The sequence below is a fragment of the Castor canadensis genome, chromosome 15, assembly GCF_047511655.1.
Source record: "Castor canadensis chromosome 15, mCasCan1.hap1v2, whole genome shotgun sequence".
NCBI lineage: Eukaryota > Metazoa > Chordata > Mammalia > Rodentia > Castoridae > Castor > Castor canadensis.
In genome coordinates, this window is record NC_133400.1 from 32164445 (window position 1) to 32183042 (window position 18598).

General features: G+C 45.1%; 1 protein-coding gene across 1 annotated transcript in view; it reads right to left on the reverse strand.

Moving 5' to 3' along the window:
• Positions 1-15382, reverse strand: part of Chd9 (chromodomain helicase DNA binding protein 9) — a 220820-nt gene extending 205438 nt beyond the window's left edge. Inside the window, exon 1 of the mRNA XM_074055997.1 lies at positions 15282-15382. The gene's annotated coding sequence lies outside the window, so the exon portion shown is untranslated. The remainder of the gene's footprint in view (positions 1-15281) is intronic.
• Between the last annotated feature and the right edge of the window lie 3216 nt (positions 15383-18598).

Below are 18598 nucleotides of genomic sequence, written 5' to 3' on the forward strand. Positions count from 1 at the left end.
AAGCGGTAGAGCACCTGCTTTGTAAGTAAGTGCACAGCCCTGAGTCCAAATCTCAGTGTCGTCGAGGATGTAAAGAAATTAGAAGATCTATGCACTGATGTGGAAATGTAAAAGGGTGTATTTGTTGGGGAAAACATGTTGGTCTCTTCAAAAATTGAATTACCATATGACCAGCCACTCTACTGCTGGGTAGGAACCCAAAAGAAATGGAAACAGGGTCTTGAAGAGACATTTGTACAGTCATGTTCATAGTAGTTTATTCACAGCAATCAAGAAGTGGAGCTGAGGCCAGGCCCTGGTGGCTCACGCCTGTAATCCCAGTTATTTAGGAGACTAAGATTTAGGGAGGATCGGAGGATCAAGGTTCAAGAACAGCCTGGGCAAATAGTTACTGAGACTCCTATCTCTAAAAAATAACTGGAGCAAAAATGAACTGGAGATACGGCTCAAGAGGAAGAGTGCCTACCTTACAAGTGCAAAGCCCAGAGTTCAAATCCTTGGTACCAACAAAAAAAAGAAGTGGAAGCAACCCACGTGTCCACCTAGAGATGAAAGCAAAGTGTGGTACATCTAAAATGGAATACTATTCAGCCTTAAAAGGGAAATTCTGACACAGTTTACAACATGGCTGAACCTTAAGGATATTATGCTAAGTGAAGTAAACCAATCAAAAGAAGACAAATACTGTTTCATTTCACTCATATGAAGAATAGTCATATTTATAGAGACAGATAGAAGACCGGCTGCTGCCAGAAACTGGGAGGAGGAATGGGGTGTTAGTGTTCAATGGGTCCAGAGTTTCAGTTTTAGAAGATGAAAAAAGTTCTAGAAAAGGATTGGCTGCACGGCATTATGAGTTCATTTACTAACATTGTGCACTTAGAAATGGTTGTGATGGTAAACTTTATGTGAGCTGTATTTTAGCATAGTGAAAAACATTCGAAGCCAGGTGTGGTGGTGCAAATCTGTAATCCCAGCACTCGAGAGGTTGAGGCAGGAGGATCCTGAGTTCCAGGCCAGCCTGGACTACACAGTGAGGTCCTGTCAAGAAAGAAAGGAAAGAGAGAGCGAATGAGAGAGAGATCCAAATAAACAAGAACAACAAGTCTTTTACAGGGACTGGGGATATAGCTCAGTGGTAGAGCACTTAGCTAGCCTGGGACGGGCCCTGGGTTTCATCTCTAGCTCTGCAAAGCAGAAAAAAATAAAAAAGGAAAAAGAAAGGAGGGAAAGGAGAGAGAGAGAGAGAGAGAGAGAGAGAGAGAGAGAGAGACAGAGAGAGAGAAACAGAGAAAGAGAGAGAGAAACAGAGAGAGTGAGAAACTGAGAGAGAGAGAGAAAAGAGAGAGAGAGAGAGAGAGAGAGAGAGAGAGAGAGAAAGAGAACAAAATAAAACACAAAACCCGGTCACAGGTTTCCTTTCCTAACTGGAAATGCAGGGATGAGCGAGTTTCCGTTGCTATGGAAATGGACATGGGAGTTGGCCTGGCTTGCAGCAGCAGCAGCTGGAATGGAACAAGTGGCCAGGAAGCTGGCCCTGTGACAGAGGGGGGCTTCCAGCTGGGGATAAGACAACAGGCTTTCCAAGGAGAAGGAGGAGGTGGGAATAGAGAAGGGAGACAGAGGCTATCTCTAGACTCTGAGCCTAAGAATTCTACACTTTGGAGCGGTACAGAATGGGGAGGGGCAGAGAGGGATGTGCTCGTCTGTGGTTGCATATCCCCACAGGCCAAAAAAACAAGAAGCCAAATAAACCCAAAGCCTGAAAAAGACAAGAGTTTCTCAGCTATCCTGAGGGCAAGGAAGCCCCCGCCTCTGAATGTTAAGAGGAGAGGCCTCTCACTTAGAAGCCCTGCAGGCATGGGGGAAACGCAGGAGCAGAGACGGGCCTGCACTCTGTCCCTCACTGGTGTCCTTTGCGCAACTCTTCAGATTGACACTGATGTGGGCCAGAAACACAACAGACAAATCCCTACAGGGTGAGCAGGGCTATGGGGGTGGGCAGGCTGGGTGCTCTCTTTCTTTGGCACCTCTGGTGACTGTTTCTGCATCAGATGGAAAGTCTCCATGCTGCGGGGCTCTGGACTCTTCGTCCTAGGATCTGAATGTTCCGAGCATCACTTTCTGGGGAAGTGTCTGGAGTGGGCCTAGATAATAACACGGGCTTTTGCTGGGTCCCTCAGCTGGGCCCACCTGAGGGTGGACTACGCTATTCTCATTGCTGTCCTAGTAGGAGAAACTCCCACATGCTTCCTTCCAATAACACTGGAGTGAGTGGGCAGGAGACCCTCACTTGCATTTGTGAAGGGGCTCAACCATGACCTTTTTTTTTAGGAGATTGTGGGAATGTAGCTCAGCTCAGTGGTAGAGCATTTCAAGGTCCTAGGTTCAATCCCTAGAGCACATGCAAACACACACACACACACACACAGATCCTCCTGCCTTAACCTCCTGAGTAGCTGGAGCTATAAGCCTGCTACTGCACAACTGTTCAAATTTATACTGCCTTTGATACTATATAACCCTACGGTTATCTATATATGCTCACCCTAAGACACACTGAGAGGGTCAAACAGTTTAAACTGACTACCATATGGATCCTGCTTTATATGTCTTCATTTTTCAATATATAAGGAGCTTCAGAAAGTGAGCATAAAGCTGGGCTCTGGTGGCTCACACCTATAATCCTAGCTACTCAGGAAGCAGAGATCAGTAGGATCATGGTTCAAAGCCAATCTGGGCAAATAGTTCACAAGACCCTATCTCAAAAATACCCATCACAAAAAGGGCTCGTGGAGTGGCTCAAGGTGAAGGCCCTGAGTTCAAGCTCCAGTACCGCAAAAAAAAAAGAAAAAGTGAACATCAAAAATAATAAAGCAATACAGTGCAGGAAATAAAAAGAAGAGGAAGAGGAGGAGGATGAAGAGGAAGGAGGAGGATGAGGAAGAAGAAGGAGGAGGAGGACGGAGGAGGATGAGGAAGATGAAGGAGAAGGAAGAAGAAGAGGAGGAGGAGGAGGGAGGAGGAGGAGAAGTTGTTGCAGCTAAGGAATAAACTTAAGCAAGGAGGTGAACGTCTTGTACACTGAAAACTGCAGACATTGCTGAAAGAGGTGAGCAAAGACATAAATAATGAAAAGCTTTGCAGACTTAATATTGAGATGTCAATACTACTCAAAGTGATCTACAGGTTCAGTGTGGTCTTTATGAAAATCCAAATAACATTTGTTTTGTTTTGCAGTACTGGGGCTGGAGCCCAGGGCCTCATACATGCTAGACCAGTGCTTTACCACCGAGCTACATCCCTACTCAATTTATTTTGAGACAGGGTCTTATTAAATTGCCCAAATTATCCTTGAATTTGCACTCCTCCTGCCTCAGCCTCCTGAGTGCTGGGATTACAGAAGGGCATTGCCATGCCCAAACTCAATGAAGTTTTTGCAGATATGGAAAAATTTGTACTAAAATTCATATGGAATCTCCAGGGACCCTGAATAACCAAAATAATCATGGAAAGGAGGTGGAGGCCTCACTGGCCTAAAGAAAGACATCTAGACCAGTGGTAGAGAATAGAGATCCTAGAAATACTCTTTCATGTTTGGTCAAATGATTTTCAACCAAAAAATCATTGGGGGAAAGGGCAGTCTTTTCAACAAATGAAACTGGGAAAAGTAGATACTCAAGTGCAAAAGAATAAAGTTGTGCTCTCAACTTACGTCATATACAAAAATTAACTCAAAGTGGACAAGGACAAAAACATAGAGTTAAAACTGCAAAAATCTTACAAGAAAACATAGCAAAGAAGCTTTATGACATTTCATTTGGAAATTATTTCTTGAAAAAAATATCAAAAGCACAAGCAACAAAACAAAACAAAAGAAACAGCTAAATTGAGCTCTATCAAAATTTAAGCCTTCTGTATACCAAATGACACAACCAATAAAGTAAGAAGCCAACTTACAGATGGAACATATTTGCAATCATGTGTGTAATAAGAGACGGTGTCTGGAATATATAAAGAGCACTCACAACTCAACAACAATCCAGTCTGATTAAAATATGAGCAAAGGAGTTAAGCAGACATTTCTCCAAAGATACACACATCTCCAGTAAGCACATAAAAATATTCTCAACACCACCCATCATTAGGAAAATGTAAATCAAAACCACAATGAGGGGCCCTGAATGGAGCTCAGCGAGCGGTATAGCACTTGCATAGTATGTGTGACTCCCTTTTTGTAAGAATAACAAAAAAAGTTGAAGTGGTAAATTTTGTGTCAAGTATATTTTACCACTATAAAAATACATATAGATAAGATCAGTGGAAGTGACAGAGGGTATGCCCTCCCAGGCAGCCCATTTAGCCTTTGCCCTATGTTCTTTGTCCTGTCAAAGCTCACCCAAGATCCCAGGCCTGTCCGGGAGGTCAGATGAGCACTGCTCAGAGACAGGTCAGGGCACCCTGCTTTGACACAGGATCTGAAGAGAGCTGTAGGGACCAGGTGGGTACAGGGACTGCTCTGAGGCCATTTTAATGGGGAAAGGGGTCTTGTGGCTTGGCTCTGGGGTGGTGGTTAAGGTAGGTTTGAGGGAATGAGGATGTGCAAATTTGTGAGTTGGTGGAGGGCACACTGGGAAGGTGGTTTGTTTGCTGGAATGTGATGTGACTGAGAGGAAGTGGGGAGAGGGTGCTGGATCAGCAGAGAAGAGGAGGAGACCAGGGAAAAGGTGACTTAGTGCCACAGAGCCTATTATAATGTTACTTTGGAAGGAAGTCCACAAGGAATCTGAATGCCAGACTGACAATAACTACAACTAGATTTTTTTTTTTTTTTGTCAATATTTTTAGTTGTTGTTTGCTTTTTTGGCAGTACTGGGGTTTGAACTCAGGGCATGCCAACTGCTAGGCAGGCACTCTTCCATTGAAGCCATGTTTCAGTGCTTTTAACTCTTATTTTTAGAGTAGGGTCTTGCTTTTTTTGCCCAGGCTACCCTGGACCTCAATCCTACCTTAATTACATCATATACAAAAATTAACTCAAAGTAGATCAAAGACCAAAACATAAGAACTGAAACTGTAAAACTCTTTTTGTTTTTAAGAGTATGTTAGGTTTTTGTTGTTGTTTTGTTTTCTGTATTGGGGTTTAAATTCAGGGCCTACACTTTGAATCATTCCATCAGCCCTTTTTTGTATGGTTTTTTCAAGATAGGGTCTCTCCAACTATTTGCTTTGGTTAGCCTCAAAGCATGATCCTCCTGCTCTCTGCCTGAGTAAATAGTATTATAGGCGTGAGCCAGCAGCACCCAGCTTTTAATTTTTTATTTTCTTTTGTTACTGTTGTGCTGGATAGGGGTTCATTGTGGCCTTTACAAAAGTTCTTACAATGTATCAAATATATCATACTTGAATTCACCCCCTCTACCATTCTCCTTTATTCCCCACCCCCCATTCCTGGAATAGTTTTAACAAGTCTCATTTTTCCATTTATGTACTATAAAATTCTTATAAGAAAACATAGGAGAGAAGCCTCCTGCATAAGCTGACTGAGAGGCACGTACCACCACACTGCTTATGGGTTGACATAACTTTAACTTTTTACCTGAGCTGGCCTCGAACTGAGATCTTCTCAATCTCTGCCTCCCAAGATTACAGGCATGAGCCCTCACACCTGGCTGACAGTTAGTATTTTAGAAGACATATTATGTGTATCACATTCAATAACCTTGAGCACTAGGTGGCAATATTAGATCTATTTTTCAGTTGACAAAACTGAGGCTCAGGCGCTTAAATAACTTGCCCAAGGTCACACATAGGCAGCAAGAGGTGGAGCTGGGGTAGGAATTCAGTGCTACCTGGTCTTGAACTTTAATATATGTAAGAAATGCCTTGGACTGGGGTGTGCCTCAAGCAGTAGAGCGCCTGCTTTGTAAGTGCGAAGCCCTGAGTTCAAACTCCAGTCCACCAAAAAAAAAAAAAGAAAAAAAAAGAAATACCTTGAAGGGCTGGGAATGTAGCTAAGTATTAGAGTGCTTGCCTAACATGAGCAAGGCCCTGGGTTTGATCCCTAGCACCACCAAAACCCAACCAACTAAACAACACCCCTTTTCCCCAAATCTCAATCCCAATGACCAAAGCTGGAATAAGGTGAAAAATAAAACAAGTTGCATTGGATTATAACCAGGTTATAAAGTAAATATCTACGAGTCTATATTAATATAAAGAAAACTTCATAAAAGAAGAGCCAAAAATCCTATGTAGAAGAATCCCAAAGAAATCACATAGATTCTCTGCCCTAAAGGTTCCTCCTCACTCCCTTAAGCACAGACCATGCATGTGGACTTCCCTCTAAGAGCACAGTATGAAAAGGGAGAAGAGAACTGGATACTGGACAAACCAGACAAACACTGCCTCAGGGAGGGGATCAAAGTTAGTAGTATCAACAGAGATAGTCTGTGTTGATACTGTATACACTTGAAATGATACAATGAAAATGACATTTTAAACTGGGTATGGTAGTCCACGCCTGTCATTCCAGTTACTTGATAGGTGGAGGTAGGAGGATCACAAGTTCGAGGCTAGCTGGGCTATAGAACAAGACCCTGTCTCAAAAACAAAATAAAAACAAATGGGCTGGAGGGGCATGGGTCAAGTGGTAGAGTGCTTGCCTAGTACATGCAACACCCTGGGTTCAATCCCCAGTACTGCACAAGTACACAAAAAAGAAAGAAAGAAGAAAGGGGTAATGGCATTTTATTTCTGTGGTCTTCTTCTTCAAAACCCCCAGTCTAATCATGGAAAACATATGAGACAAATTCCAATAAAGGGTATCTATAATATATCTGAGCAGCATCCCTCAAAAAATGTCATGGTCATCAAAAACAAGGACATTCTGAGAAAATGTTAAAGCCCATAGGTGCCTAAGGAAACACAATAAATAAATGTAATATGCTCCTCTGGATAGGATCCTGGGACAGACAATAGGCATTTCATATACACGAAGGAAATCTTAGTACACTACGAACTTTAGTTAAAAATGTGTTAATGTCCGGGTTGGGGGTATAGCTCAGTGGAACAGTGCTTGCCTAACATGCTTGCTGAAGCCTGAGTTCGATACCCAGCCTCACAGTATAAAGTATCACATCAATTTGTAACAAATACATCACATTGGATATCAATATTGGTTAACTGTAACAAATGTACCATAGTAATGTAAGATATTAATAATGCAGAAACTGAATATGGGGTAATAGGAGGCTCTCTGGACTATTATCTCAGCTTTCTATAAATCTAAACTGTTCTAAAAATATACAGAGTGTATTAAAAAAAAAAAGTAAACAAATTCCTGGGCACCCCCTCAGCAGCAGAGGTGTAGTGGAGCTGTGAATGAAGATGGCTCCCACACCCTGCCTGCTGGTGGATTGCAGGGAGAGCAGGTACAGCATTAACTGCCCAGAGGTCACACCAAGGAAAGGGTGTGCCTCTCCATGACCCCCTGAGCTTAGGGGCAGTGCCTCTCCCTTTAGACTGGCAGTCTTTCCAGGGTGAGAACTGCCCTTCCCAGTCAGATGGGGCTGCCCCTAAGGACAGGGGCCATCTTTCCTCTCAAGGGGACCACCCTTGAGAATCTGTCATGGATTTTCCACATGTACTCTATTTTCTTTTAGGTAAGTCAAGTCCCCTGTATCGGCAGGAAGAGAGGCTGTGGATATAATGTACTTTTTATTTACAATGCTGGGGATTGAACCCAGGGCCTCACGTACGCTAAGCAAGTGCTCTACCACTGAGCCGCACCCCCAACTACTGTACTTTTTTTGTTGTTGTTGTTGTTTTGCTGTACTGGGGTTTGAACTCAGGGCTTCATGCTTATTAGGCAAGCGCTCTACCTCTTGAGCCACTCCACCAGCTCTTTTTTGTGTTGAGTATTTTCAAGAAAGGGTCTCTCAAACTATTTGCCTTGGTGGACTTCAAACCACCGTCCTCTTGATCTCTGCCTTCCAAGTAGCTAGGCTTATAGGTGTGAACCACTGGCGCCTAGCTTACTGTACTTTTTTAAAGGCTAGCAAAAGCTGCTTGCTCTAAGATAATAAGAATCCTAATTCTTTGGTTAAGCATAACCAATGTTGACATTGGGAAGGCCCTGGGTTCAATCTCATCATGGCTTAAAACAAATATACAAACAACAAAAACCAGCAGTGAAGTCAATGATTTGTTGGGTTGAGTGCTTAAGCATCCTCTGCTGCCTCTGGTACCCCTTGCATCTCAGGCCCAAGTCGCAGCTGAGTGGTTACAGTTTAAAATTATGATACAGCACTTCTATAAAAGAAACAAACCCATATCCCAGCAAACTGCTTCTTGATTGTAAGAAACTGTTTACTGTGTGAAAGTATAATTTACCCATGGAATGCACACAAAACGTCTAGGACTACTGATCTGCAAATGTCCTTAAGGACAGGACAGGATGTGTCTCTGGACAAAGCCGGAAAAGCCAGGCCTGGAAATTAAATCAAGACTTAACAACGAAAAAAAAAAAAAGCAGGCCAATTGTATTAACATAAGCTGCAGGAATAATAGGTGGAGAGAAATGAGGTAGAAGGAGCTCAGAAAAGCAGTACAAAGAGGACATTTCTGAGAGTCTTGTCTCTTGCATTGTCCAGACTAGTGGGAGTTCTGAAAACCTGCTGGAGCATTACAGGTCTGGCCAGGACTTCTGGGAACACTCTCTTGATAAGGCTCCTCGGGATGGTCCAGGAAGCAAAGAAAAGGCAAAGGGTTGGGAGTTGACTATCCATGTCTACCGTGGGCACAGCAGAGCAGCCACTCTGGTGTATCCTCCGGTGAGGATACAAGTATCTTAGATGATCGTGGCTATTAAAATCATTCATCTTGCTCACCTTGCCTTGATTCCAATCTCTTAACTAGAATTTGGCTTTCCAGATGTTCTTTCCCATAGGGAAAAGAATGTGCTGACATAGGGTTTCAGGCTGCCTTGCAGGTCTTTCTCCTATTGTGATTTAATGTATTTGTGGTCTGGCTTCCTCACCAGTCTCCTGTGAGCTCAGTTAGTCCCTTCCTTTCAGCCGGAGTAGCTCCAAGTGCATAAAGAATCTCCATCTCTAGCCTGCAAAGGATCTAGATTATTAACTTCCAGCCCCCTGAGAGGCTGGCCTTGAGGGGTTTCTCCTTGTCTGTCCCCCACTTTTTTTTTTTAATTTAAATACTGGGGATTGAAACCAGAGCCTAACACACTACAGACAAGGGTCCTGCCCCAGCCTGTGCCCTCTCCTTGACTTCATTATCTAGCCACCCTTCACTACATCAGTCACCCCAAACCACAGCCATCTCCCCTGAGCCCAGAATGAGCTGTGGGACACCTGAGTGCTGTAGCCACAAAACCAACTCCATAAATCCTGTTGTGTGAAAAAGAATGAGGAAGGAGGAGGCCCTGTGTGTGGTGGACAATGCCAAGGACACAGAAAAGAGAGTAAACAGAGGAACCAGCAATATTTAATCCATAGCAGGGAAGATCCAAGAGAGCCAATAGCTCTTTGGCATCAAATATCTGAAGGACTGTAGCCTTGAAAAGGGGATAGATTTCCTTCTAAAGCTCAGGAGAAAGTATGACAGCAAAGAAGGGGCAGATTAAAAAAAAGAGGAAGCTTTCATGGCATTTTCACTCTAACTTCAGTTATTCAAATATTCCTTTCACTTTTTTTTCTTTTGTCAAAATTTTGAAAAGCAGTGTGATCTTGTGATGAGGACCACAAACTCAGGCCAGGCGCTGGTGCTCACGCCTGTAATCCTAGCTACTCAGGAGGCACAGATTAGGAGATTTGCTCCTTGAAGTCAGCCCTGAGCAAATAGATCACAAGACTCTAGCTCAAAAAAACCCATCACAAAAAAAGGGCTGGCGGAGTGACTCAAGAGGTAAGAGCACCTGCCTAGCAAGTGTGAAGCCCTGTGTTCAAACACCAGTGCCACCAAAAAAGACAAAAGAAAAAAAAAAAGGCACAAATTCAGGCTGGGGCTAGGGCTCCTTGGCAGAGCACTTGCCTAGCACTGGAGAGGCCTTGGGGCTTGGGTTTGAACTCCAACTGAAAAACAAAAACAAAATACAAAAACAGGCAGTGCACACTCTGGTACGAGACCCCCTGGATTCATTTTCCAGTTGTCACTTCAAGCTATGTAACTTCGGGCAAGTTACTTAGCTCCTTCTGCCTGTCTTCTCAGAAGTAAAATGCAGCTAATAATAGTAGCTACCTCAAATAGTACTTAACCCATATGGCTGTGGTGAAGATTAATTGAATTATACATGCAAAGTGCTTAGAAGAGCGGCCAGCAGGGGATATAGAGAAAGGGGAACTCACATATGTTGTTGATGGGAATGTAAATGAGTACAGCCATTATGGAAAACAGTATGGAGGTTCCTCAAAAAAACTAGAAATATAACTGCCATCTGATCCAGCAATCCTGTTCCTGGGTATGTATCCAAAGGAATTGAAATCAGTACATTGAAGAGATAGCTGCACTCCTATGTTTACTGAAGAATTCTAAGACATGGAATCAACCAAGGTGTCCATCTATGATGAATGAATAAAGGAAATATGTTGTATACACACCGTGGAATATTATTCAAGCATGAAAAAGAATGAAATCTTGCTATTTGCAGCAACATAGGTGAGCCTGGAGGACATTATATTAAGTGAAATGAGTCAGGCACTGAAAGATAAATCCCAAATGTTCTCACTTATATATGGAAGCTAAAAAAGTTGATTTCATAGAAGTAGAGAATAGATTAGTGGATGAGTGGGAGGGGAGGCAGAGATGCAGAGAATATATTGAGTGAGCACAGAAGGAATAACTTTTTTTTTTTTTTTGCAGCACTGAAGTTTGAACTCAGGGCCTCAGCTTGCTAAGTAAGCACCCTACCACTTGAGCCACTCCACCAGCCTAACAGTCAGTATTTTAACAATATGAATAAACAATTACATTTCCTCTCACCTGTTAAGTGCCCTCAATTGGAGTGTTGCTGTCTTTTCAATTGAAAGAGAGGATGAGCGGCCAGAAAACCATTCTAGTGGGCTGGGGGTGTAGCTCAGTGGTACAGTGCTTGACTCGCATGTGTGAACACCTGTAATCCATCCTAGCATTGTAGACAAAACAAACAGGTTCTAGTACTTCCCTGAGTCTTCTAATTAGCTGTAGTCAGAAGGGAGAATCCAGCAAGTTCTAGGAAGTGAAAGGCCAGTGTGGTTGCAGCACCGGCTCTGAAAAGAGAGGCCAGCATGTGGGCGCAGGGCAGGCAGGCAGGGCAGGATCAAGGAGAAGGTTAAAAGGGAACACCAGTCCTATGCTGAGACCTCACCCTCTTTAGTGTCATGCCTCCCTCTGTGCCACCCCAAATCTTCTCACAAAAGCACATGTGACGAAGCACTCAGACACACTCTGCAGCAGATGCTGTGGGTGCCCCACCCAGAGATTACAAGCAGACACTTTCCACACCCACCGGGGCCTCCCGCTGCTTTCTGCCTTAGGTCATTTTCTGACCAATGGGTGTGTGTAGCAAACAGTGATCAGGCCAGGCCAGAAGTGTCAGGGCGGATGGCTTAGCAGCAGCTCAACCAATGAAGGACTGGCGCTGGGAGTACCCCAGCCTCCTTGCTTCTTAGGGTGGGATGCTTCTGAACTGTATTCTAAAGTCTCTCCAGGGTCCCAGAAACTGAGCCCCCAGTACCCAGGGGTTTGATTCATCAACACTTTTCTCGGCTCCTCTCCCTTCCCTGGTTCACCATTCTCACTGGGATTTCTGGGATCACTTCCCAGACATATTTCTGGCACCTGAATTCTGAATCCTGTCTCACGATCTGCTTTTGGGGAAACCCAACTATGGCACAGTTTTAAATTTCTTTCTTTTCCCCCCACCCCCGCCCAGTTCTGAGGTTTGAAGAAGCAAGCTTCCTACCACTTGAGCTATGCCCCTAGCCCTTTTGTTTTTCGGATAAGGTCTCACTAAGTTTGGCCAGGCTGACCGCAAACTCATGATCCTCCTGCCTCTGTCCTCTGAGTAGCTGACCCAGCAGCAGTTTTAAATTTCTAATGATGGAATGAGTTGTCCTGTGAGGGTAGGTTTCAGCTCATGGGCACACAAGAAATGGCTGGGAAGGTTCAATGGGGATTTATGGGGCAGGAAAGGATTCAAGTACACAGACAGCATCCTTCTGATCTCAGGTCCTAAGATTCTGGACCAGGAGTCAGCAAACCACGGCCTATGGTTCATCTCTATCCTACTGCCTGTTCTTGTACAGCCTGTGAAAGGAGAATCATTCTTACATTTTTAAATGGTTGTGAAGAAAATCAAAAGAATACGTGACACATAAAAATGGCAGGAAACTCACTGGGGCGGTGGCGGCATGAGCTTATCGTCCCTGCTATTTGGGAGGCTGAGACAGAAGGATCACTTGAGCCAGTTCCAGGGCAAGTTGGGTAACATAGTGAGAGTCCATCTCAGAAAATAAAATAAAATAAAATAAAAATCTAAGTTTGGGGATCGGGGTGTAGCTCAGTGGCAGAGCACTTGCTTAGCCTGAATTTGATCCCTAGCGCTGCCTTTTTTTTTTTTTTTGTAATTCTGAGGTGCCTCTCTCCAGCATGTCTCTGTATCACCTCTGCTGTCTGTAACCACCACACTCCCTGACCACTGGCTCAGCGTGAATCCCTGACCTCGCCAAACTCCTGGCCACCTCTGGACCTTTGCACATGCTGTGCTTTCTGCACATTTATTCCTCACCTCACCACTACATGGCAGATAACACATAACCTTGTTGTATGTGTGTCTGTGTTTAAAGGCTTTTTGGTGTTGGAGATTGAACCCAGGGCCTTGCACATGCTGGGCAAGCATTCTACCACTGAGCTATATCCTCAGCCCTAAATATATCTTATTAAATATATTATTCAATATGTATTACTTCCTTATATATATATTACTTCCTTAACATTGAACTCAGCCAACAGCACTACCTGAATGAAGCTTACTTAACACACGCTTTCTCCATAAGAACATTGAAGCCTTCTTGTCCTTAGGGACACCACACAGTACTCTAGCACTAGGTTTGGGGATGGATCACTTAAAACAGCCAAGTCACCAAGAAAAAGCACCAAAATGAAAAAAAAAAAAAAAAAAAAAAAAAGGAGCACCCAAGAGACCACAAAAAGGACACTTGTAAAGGGTTATGTCCCAATAAACCCATTGTAAGCTGGAAATATTGTAAGTCAAAAGTGCATTTAATACACCCAGCCTATGACCATCCCAGCTCAGCCACACAGCATACTGTAGTGTCTGTTTCCCTCCCAATTCCAGGCTGACTAGGGGCTGTGGCTCACTGCTACTGTCGAACATCATAAGGAGGTAATTGCTGCAAAGCACGAGCCCAGGAAAAGATGGAAATTCAAAACTGAAGTACGGTTTGCACTGAATGCACATTGCTTTTGCACCCATCATAAAACTGGAAAATCATTAAGTTGGGCCATCGTAAGGCAGGGACCATCTGTAGGATGAGGGCTGAAATAAGAAGGTAGAACTTCCCCTGTATAACCTCAGCATGCTGGGTAACAACTTTGTTGCTGTTCTGCAAAACCCATATATGACTGTGAAAGTGCCAGGGATATCGATTTGGAGGTTACAAACAAGTTTTAGCAGCCAGTGAATTTGCAAATGCAGAATTTGGAAATCCTAAATTCTTGCTTCTTGTTTTTCTCTTTGATTAGATTTGTGAATTCATTATTGCCTGATTACTTCTCTCTTATGCACCATATTATCTCTGGCATCTGGAAAGCTGTATGGTACACAGTAGGCACTCAGGAATAAATACATTTCCAGTGACGGAATGAGTCAGTTCAGTAGAAACGCTTGCTCATGACCGTGACAGTGGTGCAGGCACACCACTGATCTGCACCTATGCCCTCTCCATGTTCTCTCAACAGCACTGTCCAAATATGGGACAAATATGGGATCTGCCCCTTGTTAGATAACCCTTGGCCCTCTAAGTGTTAGCTTCTTCATCTCTCAAGTGGAGTACATATAGCACCAGTAGTATCTTCAGCTATCAGATGAAGTACTGAGTTACAGTACTCACTATCTTGTGGGTTATGGTGAGGGGTCAAAGTAGCAGTGCACAGTCTGAAATCATTTAGCACACTGCCTGCCACAGTAACGAGTCCTTAAGCAACTCTTTAAAAAATTTTTATTATTAGATTATTGTTGTACATTGTGACGGAAGCAACTCAAGAGTTGCTTATCATAACCACTTTGCAGACGAGGAACCTGAAGCTGAGGGTGGTTTCATGAGTTGTCTAAGGTTATAGATAAGGGAGAACTGGTTCTGGGGGCTCCAAGCCCACGCTGATAACGTTCTCATGTTTCATAAAATATATGGGGTCGCTTTTACAAGTTGCTCCTCCTCTGCCTGCTAGGCTGTTTCCCAGAATGATGAAGGCAGCTGAGGGCTGCTCCAGAACTTCTCTGGGATCAGGGTGGGGCAAAACCTCTCCTTTCTCATATCAATCCAGGAATATCTGTTCCCTGCCACTTTTGAGTTCCACCTTTTAGAACCAACCTTAGTGGGGTGCTGGCTTGTCGTCTTGGGTCTGACAGATCAAAGGCAGAGGCACTGGCAGCTTAAAAGGGAAGAAGGAGGAGGAGACAGATGCCAGCAGCATTCTGGGCTAAAACAAACCCATCTTTGGCTTTTCCCTATTTCTTTGGATCAAGGGTCCTTTTATTTGGTTGCAAGCTGGAATCCCCTGGGAAGTTTTAAATATCCAGATTCCCCACTGCCCCAACCCAGACCAATTCCATCTGGGTCTCTGAGGAGGGTTGGAACCCAGACATCAGTATGTCTTACTGCTCCCCAGGCAATGCCAATGTGCCCCCAAGTTTGAGAAGTGGAGCTGTGGACCTGGTGAGCACTCTGCTCCAGCTGGAGGCGCTTTGGGCAACAGAAACTCCTTTCTGCTCTGGGGACTTGCTGTGTGAGGTTGGAATGTGTCTTCCAGAGGCCGGGCTAGTTGAGGATGTCTGTGTGCGAGCGACCTGGTGGTGTTCTGCTCTGCTCTTAGGCCCAGCTCTGGAGCGGCTGGTCTCAGAATCCCGTTAGGGAACAACACTTGTGGACGCTCCGACTTCCCTGGCTTATCTCTGCACACTGTAAGCAGTGCTGCGCGTTCGCCACGCTGCCCACCCCAACCTCATTGAATGCAGGGACACGCCCGGGGCTCAGGAATCCTACCTTGGCTGCTGGCGCTGCCCTCCAGTCCCCGGAATCCCAGGACTCAGGTTCCATCTGTCTCCTGAGTGTGCCTGCGAGGCGCGCACTAGAGCGCAGGCGCCACCTAGTGGGCGCCGGGCGGCAGCGCGGGGACCAGGGCTGGGAGGTGCGAGCGCAGCGCAGGGCGGAAGTGCAGCTAGGGCTTCCCACGTGGGCGACTTTCCAGCCAGCCGAGGGGCGCAGATCCGGCCTGGGCGGGACCACCTTTAACCCCTAGAGGCCACTGGATCCTAACCCAGCCTGCTCTACTTTCTCTCGGCGGCGTAGAGGAGCGGCCTGGCCCTGGCCCCTAGCCTGGGATCCACCCTGAGATTTTCCTGGCTGGGCTCATGGATCTTTCCTTTCATCCAGCAGCTTTCAACGCAGCCCAATTTGGCATATCTTCCCCTTTAAATTTGCCGAGAGCATCAGAAGATGCAGAACACTGGGTTTTTCTCAAGCCCAGGTAACCTTCCTTATCGGCAACCCTTTTTCTTGCCACTTTTCCCGCCCCTCCTCCCTATCCCCTCTTTGCCCTTGTACCTTTTTGCCTCCCTTCTCCTTGGCGACCTTCATTAAATATCTGTCTGGGTCAGTCCGGGTGTACAGCTGGGAAGACACAATTAGGACCCTTAGGAGGTGGCCTCCCAGGTAGTGTTTCTCACCAGGGCCATTAGCATTTCTTTGGATGGGGCTGTCCTAGTACGGGAGGTCTTTTAGCATCCCTGAGTTCTTAGCATAAAACGCCCGTAGCTTCCGCTTCATCTTTGTGACACCAAACACACCCTTAGGGGTTTCCAATGTCTCCCAGGATGCAGTGAGAACTGCCTCAGGCTGAGAACTTATTAGCTGATAATTAAGATCAGATGACACTTAATGAAGTGCAATGTCCACGGAAGTAGGAAGTCCCATTGCCCCACTTTTCAGCGGGGGTGGGGTGGGGTGGGGGTGTCGGCCCTTTCCTGAGGCTTTCAGTATTTTTTAAACGCAGACATGCCAAAATAGCGTTACAAAAATGGTGGACTATTTACAATTCATTTATTTCTTCCTTAAGCAAATATTAACTGAGTACCCAGTATGTATCAGTCACTTTTCCATAACGATACACTGAAAAATAAAACACAAAAATCTCCGCCCTTGTTGAATTGACACTTAAACACATTTAACATCCCCCCCAACACACCCCATGGAACCCAGGGCCTTGAACTTGCTAGGCAAGTGCTCTACTACTGAGCTACACATACCAGCTCCATGTTAATACCCCCCCCCCCATACAATGTGCCGTAATTGAGCTCTTTAGGGTTAAGTACAGGATTTATAAGAAATGTCTATTTATAGGGGACCAAGGCAGAGAGGCACGGTGGTAGATACTAGTGTCACAAGTCGTATGGGGGGGAACAAACATCTGCTTTAATCCTGGCAGTTTATGTCTGTGACATTTGGTGATAGTGATGGTGTCACCTGGAAATTTGAGGCGATTTGTGAAAGTGAAACCTAGTCCATGCATCATCCCACTCCACGCGCCCTGTGATCATCCTAGCTCACTTAATCTTTACACTCTGTCCTGGTGTAATCTGGTCAAAGTGAAACGTCAAGGGCAGAGGACTTCAGGAGATGTGTCCTTTGTGGGCAATGTCTACAAGGGCAAGGGGTGGGGTGGATGGAGGGTAGGGGTGCCACTGACAGGGGCCAGTCCCAGCCTGCTTATGGCAGGCTAGTGCCCTGGTGAAGGCAGACAGGTCACAGAAGTGCTGACAGCCCATGGTGAGTCCCAGGTGCCAGGTTACTTCCCATTCTTTCACTTTTAAGTGTCTCTGAGTCATTTCCACTCCGCCTTTGCTCAGTCCTTGAAATAGCTCCCCCACCTACCACTGTGCCCCAAAGCTTGCCTGGGCAAAGTCCTAGATTACAACCTCCCTCAGGGAGGGATTCAGATGCCTGGCATCACCTAATGAGGCTAAAGGCTTACTAGTGATTTTCTCCCGGGATCTCTCTCATTTTTCCTATTCTACTAACCACAGTGTTTTGGAAATGGCAGTTATCAACAGGTCTGTGTTCCCTGTAGGTTGTGGGACAGCACAATGATAGGTAAAGGTAGTATCAGCAATAATAAGGGCTATGGATGTAGCTAGATACATAGGGCTAGGGTTAGAGTGCTTGCTTCGTTCAATTCCCAACATCACAAGTTGATAATAATTAATTGATAAAATCCTTATAATGTATTTTGAAATTTTATATTATTTAGTTTAATGCTCACAATAATCCTACAGAGTAGACACAATTCTTTTTCTAATTTAATCCAGAAAGAAACTGGGATTCATGGTATTCAGCAGTTTGTCCTAGGTAGAAGAGTCAGCAAGTGACATACCAGGGCTGGAACATGCTTTACCGATTCCAGGGTACATGCCCTGAGCATGTCACGCCTGTGCTCTGAGTGTGAACTTTGTGCTGGGCACTGCACTGCACCCATGGGGCAGGATGAACCAGACACTCTCGTTTTTATCCCTTTTACTTTCTTGTTCTGCTTGAGCCACTCTTTCAGCCCCTTTTTTGCGATGGGTTTTTTTAAGATAGGATGTCAAGAACTATTTGCCTAGGGTTGACTTCAAACCTCCATCCTCCTGATCTGTGCTGAGTAGCTAGGATTACAGGTGTGAATCACCACTGGCACTAGGCTTCATTTTATTTTTTAAATAAATTCATACAGTTATATTCTGAGATGTTGAAAGGAATATGAGGTCTCGGCGGGCCCCAACCCCCTTGTTGGAGAAACCAGTACCAAACATCCCATGTAGATAAGATAAGCAATGAGGCAGGGCTCAGTTAGGGCATATAGAATGTGAGGAATGCAAGATGTGAGATACGAGCAAGATGTGAGATACGAGCAAGATGTGAGGTACGAGCAAGATGTGAAGTACGTGCAGGATGTGCTCTGCCTGCTTGTCTAATGTTGATAACAAAAATATGCACGCCACTGCAGTCTATATAAGATTTCCCCCTAAGAGGCTCAGGGTCTTGCTTTCCTAACCGGTCCTGCGTGTCCGTGTGGGAGCTCGACCCTGGCTAGCCAGTCCAATAAACTCTGCTTTGTTGATTGCATTCACGCCTGGCTCTCTGTCTCTCGGGGGAATAGGATTCCGGGTCCTAACATTTGGAGGTCCCACCGAGATTTCATTTTCTCGAGAGACAGAACCTGCCTGCGAGAAAGCAGGGGCGATCCCAAGTCCTAGGCGTTGGGAGGGGATCCCAGACCCTCATTTGGAGGAACTTGAGTGTTCCATTTGGGCCGCGGCGGGGAT